General features: G+C 37.3%; 1 protein-coding gene across 1 annotated transcript in view; it reads right to left on the reverse strand.

Annotated features, from left to right (window-relative positions):
• Positions 1-16,115, reverse strand: part of CECR2 (CECR2 histone acetyl-lysine reader) — a 195,658-nt gene that overhangs the window by 155,824 nt on the left and 23,719 nt on the right. The window lies entirely within an intron of this gene.

The following is a 16,115-nucleotide window of genomic DNA, read 5'->3' on the forward strand; positions in this document are numbered from 1 at the left end:
CTGAAATCCTGTTGCTCAGTATATATTTAGAGGAACTGAGTGTGGAGACACGAATGGACATCATTTACACACTGTTGTCTCTGGCAGCAGTGTTTCTGATCCACAATGAATGGAGGTGGCCTAAGGGTATGACAACTGAGGATGGAAGGGGAAACTATGGTGCACATACAATGGATTAACTAGGTGGCCATAAGAAGGAATGAAGCTGTGAAGCATGCAACCAGGTGAATGAACCTTAAGAGTTATATGCTGAATGAAATGTCAGGAACAAAAAGATAAATATTATCATGCCTCAATCCTATGGACTAACTAGAATATAAAAATTCGATGAACTCAAGTCAAGAGTATGGGTTGTCAGGGTCCCTTATTGTAAATGGTCCTAGATTGTAAGCTCTTACAGCAGTCATATATTCATGAGGTATAAGTGTTAATTCTAAATTCTGAGATACTGAGCTGTTTGTACATAGAACGGCCTTTCCCAGAAACTTTGGGTATTTATGTGACACCTGTGACTCGGAGTTAGAACTCTGAAGCTATGAAAATGAGCAGTACCCCATATAGGAACTGTTTAAAAAGTTGAAAAAGTGATCAGATATCAAGTAGAGAGATGAATAAAGAAAATCTGGATAGGACCTAAGGTATATTAGAAGAGTGGGTAAAAGATGATATCGTTCATATTTCAAAACCTCAACTTGTGGGTGAAACTAAAGGGAGAGATGTTTATATGGTACAAAATTTGTATTTTGGGTAGTACATTTTCTAATTTAACTTTTATGATCACTTTAGTTGAACACTGTAAGTACAAGGAATCTTGAATAGGGCAAGAGATTGTGTTGGTTTGTCAGGATTAGTGTGATGTCCCGATAAATCCCAGAACAATTTGGGCAGTGAATAAAGAAGTGTTTACAAAGTCCCCTTGGGGGATTGGGAAGAAATATTCAACTTCCTTATCTGGAGAATTTCTGACATTCTCACAAGCAATTGGACAACCAAATCAATAGGCCGATGCCTGGATCTTGGGGTTCGCCCCTATGAAACTTATTCCTGCAAAGGATAAGCTAAGCCTACTTAAAATAATGCCTAAGAGTCATCCCCAAAGAACCCCTTTTGTTGCTCACATGTTGCCTCTCTCTCTAAGCCAACTCAGCAGGTAAACTCACTGCCCTTCCCCCCTACATGAGACATGACTCCCAGGGGTGTAAATTTCCCTGGTAATGTGAGACAGAAAGCCTGGGTTAAACTAGGACCTGGCATCTAGGGATTAAGAAAGCCTTCTTGACCAAAAGGGGGAAGAGAGAAATGAGAAAAAACAAAGTTTCAGTGACTGAGAGATATCAAACAGAGTTGAGAGGTTATTCTGGAGGTTATTCTTATGCATTATATAGATATCCCTTTTAGTTTATGGTATATTTGAGTGGCTGGAGGGAAGTACCTGAAATTGTTGAGCTGTGTTCCAGCTGTCTAGATTCTTGAAGACGACTGAATAAAGATATAATATTTACAATGTGTGTGATTGTGAGAAACTTGTGTCTGCTGCAATGAGTAAAAAATATGGATAGATAAATGAATAAATATTGGGGGAACAAAGGGCAAAATAAATTTGGTAGATGGAAACACTAGTGATGAAGGAGAGGAAGGGGTGGGATATGGTATGTGTGGGTTTTTTTTCTTTTTTTATTTCTTTTTTTGGAGTGATACAAATGTTCCAAAAAACGATCATGGTGATGAATACACAACTATATGATGATATTGTGAGCCACTGATTGTACACCATGTATAGCATGTATGTGTGTGTAGATTTCTCAATTAAAAAAATTTTACAAAAACACTGCATGCTGATATCACACATTCTCTGACAGGATACAAAAAGGATATTTCACCAAATCTGTAATCTCATGCTAACCATGAGAAAATATTGGACAAATCAAAATGAGGAACATTCTAAAAAATATCTAAATATGCTGATCTTTAGCATGCCCTACTACCAGCATGTACACACCATATATAAACAAACTCCATGAATTTTAACTGATGCAGAGGTAGAGTGTTTTCTCCCTGGTTTTTATATGATCACTTTACTCTTATAATCAGTGGAAGACTGACAAATGCAGACTTCATTCCACATTCTTCATTATTCATGATAAAAAAAAAAAAAGCTGATATCCATATCTTATATTTGTTTTCCATGTGCATATCATAGGCCTCAGAATAAATGTACTGGATGTGCCAACAAGCTTGGAGACACACAGCCACTTGACCCACCTGCTTTTCACCTTGTTGAAAAAATCCTACTGGGATAATAATCTGCTTCTATACTGTGCTAATATTGCACTGATCTAATTCATGTCCAGAAATGGGCTTGGGCTCTAATTTAATCTCTAACTACCACCTTCTACTCCTCCTTCCACTCCCACCACAGTCTGGCTAAAAAAATTTGTAATCAATTCATTCCCTTTTCCAATGTCTGTCATCCTGCTGAAGAGGTCTGGCCCTCATTCTCTTTTTCCCAAGGGTGGGCTACAGAACAGCTACCCTTACATTTCTATTTAAGCTTCTCTTAATTCGTATATCTTCATGTCTTGCTTTGTTTTGTATGGCAAACCATGTACTTTTATTAACTTATTTGTAAAATTTTAATAAATATTTGTCCCACCCTACCACTTAAAGATGTTGTAAAAATGAGGATAATGATGAAGCATTCTAAATTAAGAAAGGATGTAAATCCATCCACTCAGTCCATTTTAAGTGTTGTTGGTTCTACATGTTTGGTAGATAGATGAATAAATAAAAGAATGAATAAATAAGAAAAAAGAAAAAAATAAGTACGTGACCAGTATTCTTCAAAATAGTTAAGGTCATGAAAAACAAGGAAAGACTGAGAAAATGCCAAAGATTGAAGGAGACAAAGGAGACATGATGTCTAAATGTAATGTGGTATGCCAAACTATCCTGCAACAGGAAAAGACATTAAGGGTAAAACTGCTGGAATTAAAGCTAAGTTTGTAATTGTGGAACTGGAACCCATACCAAACTTTAAAACCTGTTCTATAATTACTTGTTAAAATGTACTTATTGCTTTTTTGTGTGTATATTATATTTCACAGAAAAAAAAAGTAAATCTATAGTCTGGTTAACAGTACTGTGTCAATGTTACTTTCTTAAGTTTTGATAAATGTACTATTGTTGTCTAAGATTAAAACACTAGGGGAAGCTGGCTGAAGGGTTGTGTGTGACTAGTGGGCCAAATTCAGTCTGCCACCTGTTTTTATAAATAAAGTTTTAATGGAGCACAGCCACATCATTCATTTACTCATTGCCAACAGCTGCTTTCATGTTACATGAACAGCGTGGCCAAGAGAAATCATCTGGCTAGGCAAAACCTAAAATATTTACAATTTGGCCTGGCCCCTTCTTCATAGGAAATTTTGCTATGAATTCTCAGTGCTATCATTGCAACTTTTCTGTTTATTTAAAATGATTCCAACATTAAAAGTTTTTTTTTTAAAGTTAAATGCCTCCTATCATATATCCAGCCATTCCACTCCTAGGTATATACCAGGAAAATGAAAGCATATGTCCAAAGAATCGTACACAAATGTTCACAACTTTAATAGCCAAGCAACCCAAATGCTCATCAATGGGTAAATGGATAAACAGTGGTATATCCATAAATTGGAATATTATTCAACAATAAAAAGGAATGAATTATTGGAACACATTACAGCATGGATGAATCTAAAACTAATCATGATAAAAAATTTAAAAGCCAGGCCAATACAGAAAGTATTATACCATCTGATCCCATTTATATAAAGTTGTAGGAAATGCAAATTAACATGCATTGACAGTAAACAGTGTGGAGGGGCAGAAGGTAAGGATTATAAAGAGGCATGAAAAAAACTGTGGTGGTGTGGCTTTGTTCACTACCTTTACTGTGATTATGGTTTCACAGGTATACATGTGTCAAAATTTATTATATTGCCCACCAATGCGTAGTTCATTGCATGTCAGTTATACCTCAATAATGCTGCTAACAAATAAAATGTAAAAAAAATTCTTCTGGTCCTCCAATATCAAGCAGTGATATGGAGAAAGACTAATGCACCGCCAACAATCTCTTCAAGCTGCTAATTTTGGCCATACACCCTCCTCTCCTCCAGAATATTTTTTTCCTTGGAGGAGATAGGGCTCTAAATCATAACCACATTTGTTCTAGAAGAAATCTAAAACTAATTTTGTAAAGACATAACTCTCCTGGGGTCCTGCCTACCAGTTCTCAAAGGCAAATGAGATTACAGTTGCCCAGAAGCAGCAAGACACTTAGAGAACAATCTCCCTCTTAAAATAATCCTCCTTTGGCCTTCCCAGGCTTACTGTCTTTCTCTCTGTTCCTTAGCCTAGGAGAAAAGGAGAAGGCAGCAGCTGGCAAAGGAGTTCCTCCTTAAAACAAAGATACCAAAATGAAATGACCCACAATTAACAAAGCTACAAGAAATACAACATCTCCAAAGAGCTTCCTAGCAAGTAAAAGAACAGGGGGAAAAAAAGCCTTGGGAGTATCAGTCTCAGGCTTCTTTTCCTATATCCTTTTGTTTTTTTTTTTCACATGGGCGGGCACTGGGAACTGAACCCAGGTCTCCTGCATGGCAGACAAGAACTGCCACAGAGCCACTATTACCCGCCCAGTCTCAGGCTTCTTTAACCTTATTCTGCTCCCTACCCCACCATCATCATTCAGTTACTTTCCACCTTGTTATCCATCCTTTAGTACAGATAATCAATTTATCCCTCCACAGCTCAATGATCAGTTGCCACCAAGTTCTCCCCTCCCCATATACCCTTCTCTATTTTTCACAAAACAAACCCTCTCCCTTAATCACTTAGTTTGGCAGGAACACTGAGGGCAATCCTAGAGACTGCTTCAAAACTACAGTCGAGGGGGAAAGGTCTGAATTTTCCATCTTCAAAGATGTTAATATATTTTTAAGAACGATGTCAATAAAACATATCTGATACTTAAGTCACATGAACATGTATTTATTTTAATTGTTGTCCCTGTAGATACAAAGAAGCGCCAGACATCATCTCGGCCCTCAGGGAGTTTAATGGAAAATTCAAGAGCTCAGACAAATGCAGAGTCAAATCTGAAGTAGATGTTTTTTTAAAGTAGTAGAATGTTTTAGAATTTAAAACAATATAAAACACATCCAACTATGATATATAGATAAACCAAACATTAACTTGATAATTATAATAACCCTAATAGATGAAAAAAGTTATCATAATGAGCAGTAACATGGCAGCATTAACCATAAGACCCAAATTTTGAAGAGATGCTAAAAGTATTTCTTGAATTTGAAGATTTCTGGACAAATTTTCCTTTAAATTCGAACACTGAAAATTCAAAGAGGATGAAATTATATTAAAATTTTTACTTTAGTAAAAAAATCTGTCATTTCCCACACTCCTGGTATATTCATTCCGCTCATCCTATCCCAAATTAACATTTACCTCCTCCAATCCAAACAGAAGTATGTTCCCATAGAAGACCTCGTACTTAGAACCGTAAAATGTTAGACCTAAAACAGAAGTTACTTCACATTACAAATGAGAAAACGGGTTCAAACAAGAGACACTCCAAGGTTCCAAGGCTAAGGAAGTGTTCTATCTCCCAACCAATGAGGACTCCAAGTTTTCTACTCATCCTGAAGATTTCTCAGACTAGTGCTTTTCACATTGTAATGTACACTGTGTGTGTGTGTGTGTGTGTGTGTGTGTGGTGGGGGGCGGTTAAACTGCAGATTCTAATTCAGAAGGTAAGGTGAAGGAGTACGCATTTCAAAAACAGATGAGGCTGAAGGTGCTGGCCTGAGGACTACAAATGGAGCAAAAAAGTCCTCTATCATTTGATTAAATCCTATCTAATTTAGATAGACTTATTACTTATTATCAATGACTCAAAATCTGTACTTAAATCTCCCTAATGCAGGACAAATATCATATGATTTCACTTACATGAAATAAGTAGAATGTGCAAATTCAGAGACAGAAAATTCAGTTTACATGATCTATCACCCATACTAAACTTTAAAATCTGTTCTACAACTACTTGTTAAAATGTACTTGGAAACTTATTGCTTCATTGTCTATATATTTCACAATAAAAAAGTTTTTTTAAAAAAAGTACAGTTTACGAGGGGGCAGGGAAAAGGGAACAAGGAATTAATGTTTAATGGATGCAGAGTTCATATTTTGGGTGATGGAAAAATTGTGCATGTAAAAAATACCACTGTATACTTGAAAGTGGTTTAAACAGGAACTTCTATAGTGTATACATTACCACAATATTTTTTTTTAAAACCTAAGCACAACTTCCTTAAGAACACTGGCTCTTATGTTTCTTGAAGATGATTGTACAATGACATAGCTTTTACAATGTGCCTGTGTGATTGCAAAAATCTTGCATCTGATGTTCCTTTTATCTACCTTATCAACAGACCACTAAAACATATGGAATAAAAATAAATAATAGGGGGAATAAATGTTAAAACAAATTTAGATTGAAATGTTAGTGATCAATGAAAGGGAGGGGTAAGGGGTATGGTATGTATGAAATTTCTTCTGCTGTCTTCTTTCTTTTTCTGAATTAATGCAAATGTTCTAAGAAATGACCATGATGATGAATATGCAACTATGCGATGAAATTCTGAATTACTGATTATATATGTAGAACGGAATGATCATAGTTAAGAATGTTTGTGCTAGTTTGTTTTTACATTTTTTTTTAATTTAAAAAAGAAAAAAAAGTAAAAAAAAAAAGTTTATACATGTCTCTATCATACCAAAAAAAAAAAACAAACAAACAGACAAACCTAAGCATAGGCGTTCCTTGATTCATATGACAGTTGAAGTCCCAAAAACACAGGTGAATGTTAAAACACTGCAAAAAATATTTTGTGCTTGTAAGTAAAAAGGAGTTTGGATTTAGATTCAAATACAGTTTTCATCTAAAAAAATTATTTAAGACAGGGCAGGCAAATTTGTCACTGCTGGAACTGTCCTGTACACTTCAGGAACTTCTATAGTGTATACATTACCACAATATTTTTGTGTATTTAGTGTATACATTACCACCTAGCACACCTACCCCACACATTAAATGCCGTAGTCCTCCCAATGACACTATGACCAAAAATGCCCCCACAAATTCCTTGAATAAACCCCGTGCCTAACTATTCCTCTCTTATCAGCCCTTGTCTAACCATGGCCAGTTAATTTTGCCTCCTTTCCTCATATCTGTCTTTTCATCAATATTGTCCTTTCCCTAGTTCAGGTCTTATCATCCCTCACTTGGGATGCTGCAACAGTCCTGTAACTTGTCTCCCAGGTTCCTGTCTGCTCATTCTACACTGTTGGGGACTGACTCATCTACTCCACAAAAGACATGTTCAAGTCTCAATCTGCGTTTCTGTGGGTGTGAATCCACTTGTAAATAGACTTTCGAAGGTGTTATTAAAGTGTGGACTCATTTGTGAATAGGATCTAAATGAGGCCAAATTAAATCAGGTTGGGCCTTTATCTGTATGAATGGAGTCATTGTTAAGTCAGAAGAAATTCAAATGCAGTCACTCAGACAACGCCACCAGAGGAGACAGAGGAAGAAATTTAAGCCAAGGAACATTTTTTAAAAAATAATTTAATTCTCTCTGTATATTTCTGTCCATATGAGCCAACAGAAATCAAGAATACACACTTTAGTGGGTCATGATGAGCAGTAAGATGGCGTCTGCCAGCAGAGTCACTCATGTAGTCAAACCACATATTCCATTAATAAGGTTCCTTGACAGAAGACACAACCAGAAACTCAATGTATCAGAAGCTTTGAGATCAACAGCAATACCATCTCACTCTTCTGCAATTTCACAGCATTCTATGGGAAGTAAATCACCAGATTTGCTGATGTATCAGGTCCTCCAGATACTGCAGAAATAATAAAGTCACTACCTCAGAAATACAGAAGGAAACCTATGTCTGAATCAAATTATCCAGAATAAATACTGACGGGGATGCAGTCTATCATCAAAAAAAATTATTATTTTTACAATAAAGGGATTTCCAAATGACAAGTGAACTATTGTACATTAAACAACTTTAATAAACTATTCTGTATAAAAATGAAAGAAAATTTAGATGGACATTTGTATCTTCCACTTTAAGTACCTTGGTCAGCTTCTCCAAAAGCTTACCTAAATATTTATAAGTTTTATAATTATTAAAGCATATGTTTTGGCCTATTAACTTAACTTTTACCATTGTTGAGCTATTGAAAGCAGAAGATGTCTAGTAAAATATCATAGGTTTCCCCTATTTCACTTTTCTTTCAGGGGCTGTTTAGGAAAGAATTTATCAGGCAGAATTACTACTGCTGATTAGGATCAGTGAAATAATGATTCCATTATATGTTCTCAATTCTTTCATGTGTTTACACTGACAAGGTTACTGGAATAACTGGATTAATAAGCATATACTTCTTTAAAGGATAAAAATATAACCAAGGTGAAATAGGTGAGGTTGTGGTATCTGAGGCTGAGGAAATAACAAAAAATTATTATTTGTAACCTCCATTCAGAAAAAACAAGAAAGAGTATAAAATAGAAAATAAAGAGTTCAGTGAATATAGCATAGGAATAAGTGAAGTGTTTGACTAAAAAGTGCAATTACATTTTGGTAGATGTTAAACTGTCATTTCTTTGGTTTATTTTAGCATTTTGATTGTGATCATGTGTGCAAATTCTGATAACTCAGTAACTTTCTCAAACTTAATGTCTGAAAACCTCGTAAAATCAACCTAAAGATTTACTTTATTAAAGTAATTTATGAAACAAAAAAAAGAATGTAACTTTTAAGCCAATTCATGTGGCAAAACTAGAATTCAGCTTAGTGAAATGTTTAAAATATATACATTTTAAAAACCATGTTTTTACAAGATAAAAATCTTCCACATGCAACAAATTGCAGATCACTGAAATTTTAACTCTTTAGATGATTTCAGCCCAGTTCTTGATTTCAGTATCTAGAGACACTCAAAAAGAAAGTGTCAGTAGACTTTTTGATTTTACGTTTTTCTCTCTTGCTTCGACTACTTGCTACATACTTTAAAGATGACAACAAAGGTGCTCTTGCATGACCTGTGGCTTTTAGATGTTCTAAAAGTTTGTTCAGGGATGGAAATTTCCCATGGCAGGTTGTACAGCTGATAAGACCATCACTCATTATTTGTGGTTCAGCAGGTACTTTGACAGATCTTTGTGTATCTTCGGCCTTCTTTCCTTTGGGTTTAGGTGAGCCAGCATAAGAACTCTACAGACTCCAGGAGAAAGCATGACCCGATTTTGAACTTTCTACCCTCTAAAAACATGAGACAACAAATTCTTGTTGCTTAAGCCAACCAGTGGGTAGTATCTGTCATGGCAGCCCTGGGAGACTAAGACATATACCAAGCGAAGTGAACCTTCTACCCTGCAAAGATCATTTATTCATTAATCAAAAATATTCATTGCACAGAAATCATATCACTCTCCCACGCTCAAACTTTAACAAGTCATCACCTACAGTTTTCAAACAGTGCTCCAACTTTATGTTTTATGTATTGAGTTTCCACATGAGATTTCCTCTTAACAGAGTGATCTACAACTCTAAAGAAGTTTGAGCAAGCAATTGCTCACCTTCCATGTGGAACACACAGGCTCAATTCCCGGACCATGCACCCCACCAAAGTTTGAAAACCCCTTCTTTCTATCTTCAGGATTAAATCTAAATTAAGCAAATAGTCTCACTAACTAGCCCTCACACCTCACTATTAACATGGCCTCATCTCTTGCCACTCACATCACCTTCCAAAAGTGCTTCCTATAATAGCTGATATTCCCTACTATCTTCGGCAGATGGGCAAACATACATCTATGTTTCTACATAGAGCATAGGCTGTTCCCTCCACCTAGCGCCTCCTCCCTCCACCTATCCACCTGCCAATTCAGCCCCAGCCTTTCAGGTTCTGTTCTAGCTGTGAAACCTTCCCCCAAAACTTCCTTGAGAGCTTTACATGCATACACTGTAGTATGCATGTGCTTGCACTGAAACAAAGCATCTTACTGTACTACAACTGCACTATAATAGTCTGCACATTTGTCTCCTCTCTGAACTTTACATTTTTGCAGGCAGTGACCATGTCTTTTTATCTCTCTCCTTCTCTCTCTATGGCACCCAGCAGTATGTACACTCAGCAATCTTTTCAGGGGTTGCTTGACTGGGAAGAAGTGAAACCTACTAAAATAAACTAAGCAAAAAAACAAAAGAGGTGACTCTCTTTAACCAAACTGAAATTATGATACAATTAAGACCCAACAGCACTTATGAAGTAGTAAACCAACCACGACAAATGACAAAAGATATTTTCCTGACAGAGGAATCGGGGGTGGGGGAATAACCTGAATATAAATTCATTAGATATTATAAAATTATTTTAAAATTTCCTTAAAAGTTTTATTGGTATTGTGATTGTACAGGATAATGTTCTTATTCTTAGGCAATGGCTGTTGAAGTAGTTTGTGATGTGTCTTTGGCAAAAAAAGTGTGCATGTGTGTTTATATACATATGTGCATATACATACGAAGAGATTTTAAAATGTAGTAAAATGAAAACGGTTGAATCTAAATGTAGAGTATGTAGTTGTTCATTGTATCATTCTTCCAAATTCGCCATAGGTTTGAAATTTTTCAAAATATAAGTTAAATAAAAAATAGAAATTCATATAATCAAATAGTTTGTCTATACAATATCAAAAACAGTTCATTTAGTCCCTCTTCACTACTGAACCAACTATTCTGAATAGTCAGGTACATTCTAATCTAAACAGCTTTAAATAAAGTGTTCAATCTATAAACTGAACAAAACCACAAGCAGGCACAGAAGTATAGGCTAGGGTCCCTAGGCTATAGGTAAGTCCACAGGCTGCAACTCTCCTCTTGGAGCTCTCCTCTAACACTGCAGGATCCCTGCTTCTACCATCTGTCTGCTTCATTACTGTTTCTCTTTTATTTCCTGGCTTTCTCCACCTCAATATTACTGTTCAAGTAGGTGGAAAACAGGCAGAACCTAAACATTCTGGACAGGACAATCAAAACTACCATTAGCCAGCCAAGTAACTTTGGGAAAGCTACTTAGCCCTGACTTTTTTACTGTAATATAAAGTGGCTGAGGGTTGATCACACCAAAGTATCTACTAGCTCTGAAATCTTTTCAGTTAAGGAATCCAGTATTTATAAATTTTCTTAATTAAAGTTATCATCGAAATAATCATAAATTCAGATGCAGTTTAAAAAAAAACAACAAACAAAACAGAGAAATCCCTCAGACACCTTGCTACTCTGGCATGGTTTGCCCTCATGGTAACATTTGTAAAACAATAATATCAAAACCAGAATATTCACACACCTTATTCAGATTTCCTCAGTTTTACTTGTACTCATTTGTGTGTGTTTGTGTTCTTAACTTTTAATTCCACTGATCTACCAAGTAGGCCCTTAAATACTGGAAGATTCAAATGTTTAAACACACCCAATCTGATTGTACCAAGAGTTTGCTTTTTAAATTATCATGCACCAACTATTTCAAGTCTACTCTTTATTTCCATCATCACATTATTTTTAAGATCCTAGAGTAAATGGATCCAAAATAAACACACAGTAGTGTTGATGCTTGTGAGGCACCACTGCAACCATCTACAGATGAAAATCCCCTTCAACAACCTAAAAGACGGGAGATTTGTCTTTTCCAACATATGATTCACTATGTTCCAGAATTTGTCTGGAAAAAGAAGTCAGAACTTTGACCCTAAGGGTTAATCTACTAGACTTTCCCAGGCAACATCGTTCCTTCAAAAACAATACCACAGGGGACTTTCGGAACAAGATGGCAGCTTAGCAATGTGAGCGTTTTAGTTCGTCCTCCAGAACAACTAGTAAATAACCAGAAACAATACAGAACAGCTCCTGGGGCCACGTCAGTGACACAGTGTATGCCAGTCTGGACCAGCTGGACCGGCTGCGAGACCCCCCAGAACCATGAGTTCCCCAAGCCGCAGTGGCCAGCGCCCCTCCCCCACGGCTGCTTCCCAGAGGGGAAAGGAAAGGGACTTTACCAGCAGCAGAGGCTGAGCCCAACCAAACGCCAACTGTGGAATTAATTAACAAATTCTGACTACTAAAAAAGGCCCCCAGTTCAGGTGAACCTGGTGAAAGCGGAGGTCGCTCATTTTTGCCCTGGCACCGAGGGGGCAGGGCTGACGGAAAAAGGAAAAAAAAGAGAAGGAAACAGAGGTTTTTGTGGCTGTGTTTCTACAAACACAGCCTTCTGACTGCCTTTGGATACAGTGGCAGGACTCCTCAGGCTGCAATTGCCCCAGGCACAGGCAGAAACAAACTCGTTTTGAGGGCTTGTCTGGAACCCGTGCCTTCCCCAGGGGAGGGGTGACGCCCAACTCAGGTGGAATCCCTCTCTCAAGGAATTCAGACACCAGGGCTTGGTAATTTGAAGCCATTAAAACCAGCCTACTACCTTTCCTCTGTCTCCACCATGCCCCCAGCCAAAGTTAAAGGTACAGCATCATCTTATGCTGGTGGGACCTGCAGGCAGACCAGAGCCCAGAGACTTCACAGGAAAGTCTGTCAACCTCCTGGGTCTCACCCTCAGGGAAAATCGACACAGGTGACTCTTTCCTCCTGATAGGAGGCCAGTTTGGTCTGGGAAAATCCAGCTGGGGTCTATAATACCTATGTAGACCCTCCTCAGAGTGGGGGGGGAAAGGCACCATACAAGCAAGGCAAGAAACAAGAAAACAAGAACTGAAAAATTCTCCTCTATTAACAAAACCTAAGCTAGAGGTCCGGATAAAGCTGAACTGAATGTCAAAGAACAGATAGACAACAAATTCATCCAGCAAGAAAACCCTAGGTAAAAGAAGTGCAAGCAATCTCCAGAATAAACTAATTAAGGTAATTAAATGTCTAGACGCCAGCAAAAAAATAACAAATCACACTAGGAAAACTGAAGACATGGCCCAGTCAAAGAACAAACCAACAATTCAAATGAGATACAGGAGCTGAAACATTTAATTCAGAATACACAAACAGACATGGAAAACCTCATCAAAAACCAAATCAAGGAACTGAGGGAGGATATAAAGAAGGCAAGGAATGAAGAAAAAGAAGACATCAAAAGTCTGAAAACACAAATCACAGAACTTATGGGAATGAAAGGCATGGTAGAAGAGATGAATAAAAACAATGGAAACCTACAATGGTAGATTTCGAGAGACAGAACATAGGATTTCTGAACTGGAGGATGGAACATCTGAAATCTGGCAAAAAAGAAAATATAGGGGAAAAAATGGAAAAATATGAGCAGGGACTCAGGGGATTGAAGGACAATATGAAGCACATGAATATACGTGTTGTGGGTATCCCAGAAGGAGAAGAGAAGGGAAAAGGAGGAGAAAAACTAATGGAGAAAATTATCACTGAAAATTTCCCAACTCTTATGAAGGACTCAAAATTTCAGATCCAAGAAGTGCAGCGTACCCCAAAGAGAATAGATCCAAATAGACATACTCCAAGACATTTACTAATCAGAATGTCACAGGTCAAAGAGAAAGAGAGAATCTTGAAAGCAGCAAGAGAAAAGCAATCAATCAGATACAAGGGAAGCCAAATAAGACTATACGTATTTCTCAACAGAAACCATGGAGGCAAGAAGACAGTAGGATGATATATTTAAATTATTAAAAGAGAAAAACTGCCAACCAAGAATTCTATATCCAGCAAAATTGTCCTTCAAAAATGAGGGAGAAATTAAAACATTTTCAGACAAAAAATCACTGAGAGAATTCGTGACCAAGAGACCAGCTCTGCAAGAAATACTAAAGGGAGCACTAGAGACAGATACGAAGGCAGAAGAGAGTTGTGGAGAAAAGTGTAGAAAGGAAGACCATGAGTAAAGGTAAAAAGAAGGAAAATTAGAAGGACATATAAAAGCCAAAAGGCAAAAAGCCCAGGCAGTAAGAACACTGATATTGATGGATAAAGCTTCCCAATCGGGGTACATGGACTGGCAGAATGGATTAAGGAACGGGACCCATCTACTTGCTGTCTCTACTCAAAGGACATGAGGGCAAGGACACAAACGGACATTTGCACACCAATGTTTATAGCAGCATTATTTACAATTACCAAGAGATGGAAACAGTCAAAATGTCCATCAATAGATGGGTGGCTAAACTGTGGTATATTCATATGATGGAATATTATGCAGCTGTAAGACAGAATAAAGTTATGAAGTATGTAACAACATGGATGGACCTTAAGGACATTATGCTGAGTGAGATTAGCCAGAAACAAAAGGACAGATACTATATGGTCTCACTGATGTGAACTGACATTAGTGAATAAACTTGGAGAATTTCGTTGGTAACAGAGACCATCAGGAGATAGAAATAGGGTAAGATATTGGGTGATTGGAGCTGAAGGGATACAGATTGTGCAACAGGACTGAATGTAAAAATTCAGAAATGGACAGCACAATGCTACCTAACTGTAATACAATTATGTTAAAACACTGAATGAAGCTGAACATGAGAATGACAGAGGGAGGAGGGCTGGGGACACAAATGAAATTAGAAAGAAAGATAGATGGCAAAAATTGAGATGGTATAGTCTAGGATTGCCTAGAGTGTATAATGACAGTGACTAAATGTACAAATTTAGAAAATGTTTTTGCATGAGGAAGAAAAAAGGAATGTCATTATTGCAGGGTGCTGAAAACAGATGGTAATTAATATTTTAAAACTTCAACTTATGTGTGAGACTAAAGCAAAAAATGTTTATTTGGTACAAAATTTATATTTTGACTAGTGCATTTCCTAATATAATTTATGTAGACAGCTTGGTTGAACAACATAAGTACATGGAACCTTGGGTAAGACATGAAATTTTGTTGGTTTGTCCAGAGTGATGCCCCAATGAATCCCAGAATGATTTGATCAGTGAGCGGAAAAGTATTTGCAAAGTCCCCTTTGGGGAATGGTGAGAACGGGGGAAAATTCAACCTCCCCAAGTTGAATTCTTGATATTCTCACAAGTAGTGTGCACAACCAAGTTATAGGCTGAGCCCGCAGTCGTGGGGTTTGTTCATATGAAACTTAACCCCACAAAGAATAGGTCAAGCCTACTTAAAATTAGGCCTAAGAGTCACCCCCAAGAGAACCTCTTTTGTTGCTCATATGTGGCCTCTCTCTCCAGCCAACACAAGAAAACTCACCACCCTCCCCCTGTCTAGTGGGACTTGACTCCCAGGGGTGTGGACCTTCCTGGCAACATGGGACAGAAATCCGAGAATGAACTCAGACTCAGCATCAAGGGATTGAGAAAAACCCTAGAATGAGCTGAGAGCCAGCATCAAGGGATTGAGGAAATCCTCCTGACCAAAAGGGGGAAGAGTGAAATGAGACAAAGTGTCAATGGCTGAGAGATTCCAAACAGAGTCAAGAAGTTGTCCTGGAGGTTATCCTATGCATTAAGTATATATCACCTTGTTATCTAAGAGGAAATGGAGAGGCTGGGGGGAAGTGCCTGAAGGTGTACAGCTGTGTTCCAGTAGCCATGTTTCTTGAAGATGATTGTATAATGGTGTAGCTTTCACGGTGTGACTGTGTGATTGTGAAAACCTTGTGTCTGATGCTCCATCTATCTACTTCGTCAACAGATGAGTAGAACATATGGAATAAAAATAAATAACAGGGGGAACAAATGTTAAAATAAATTTAGTTTGAAATGCTAGCAATCAATGAAAGGGAGGAGTAAGGGGTATGGTGTGTATGGTGGTTTTTTTTTCTGTTTTCATTTTATTTTTCTATTGTCTTTTTGTTTCTTTTTCTGAATTGATACAAATGTTCTAAGAAATGATCATGAGGATGAATCTGCAGCTATGTGATGATATTGTGAATTACTGATTATACATGTAGAATAGAATGATCACATATTGGGAATGTTTGTGTTTCTTT

The sequence above is a fragment of the Tamandua tetradactyla genome, chromosome 7 (assembly GCF_023851605.1).
Source record: "Tamandua tetradactyla isolate mTamTet1 chromosome 7, mTamTet1.pri, whole genome shotgun sequence".
NCBI classification, from domain to species: Eukaryota; Metazoa; Chordata; class Mammalia; order Pilosa; family Myrmecophagidae; genus Tamandua; species Tamandua tetradactyla.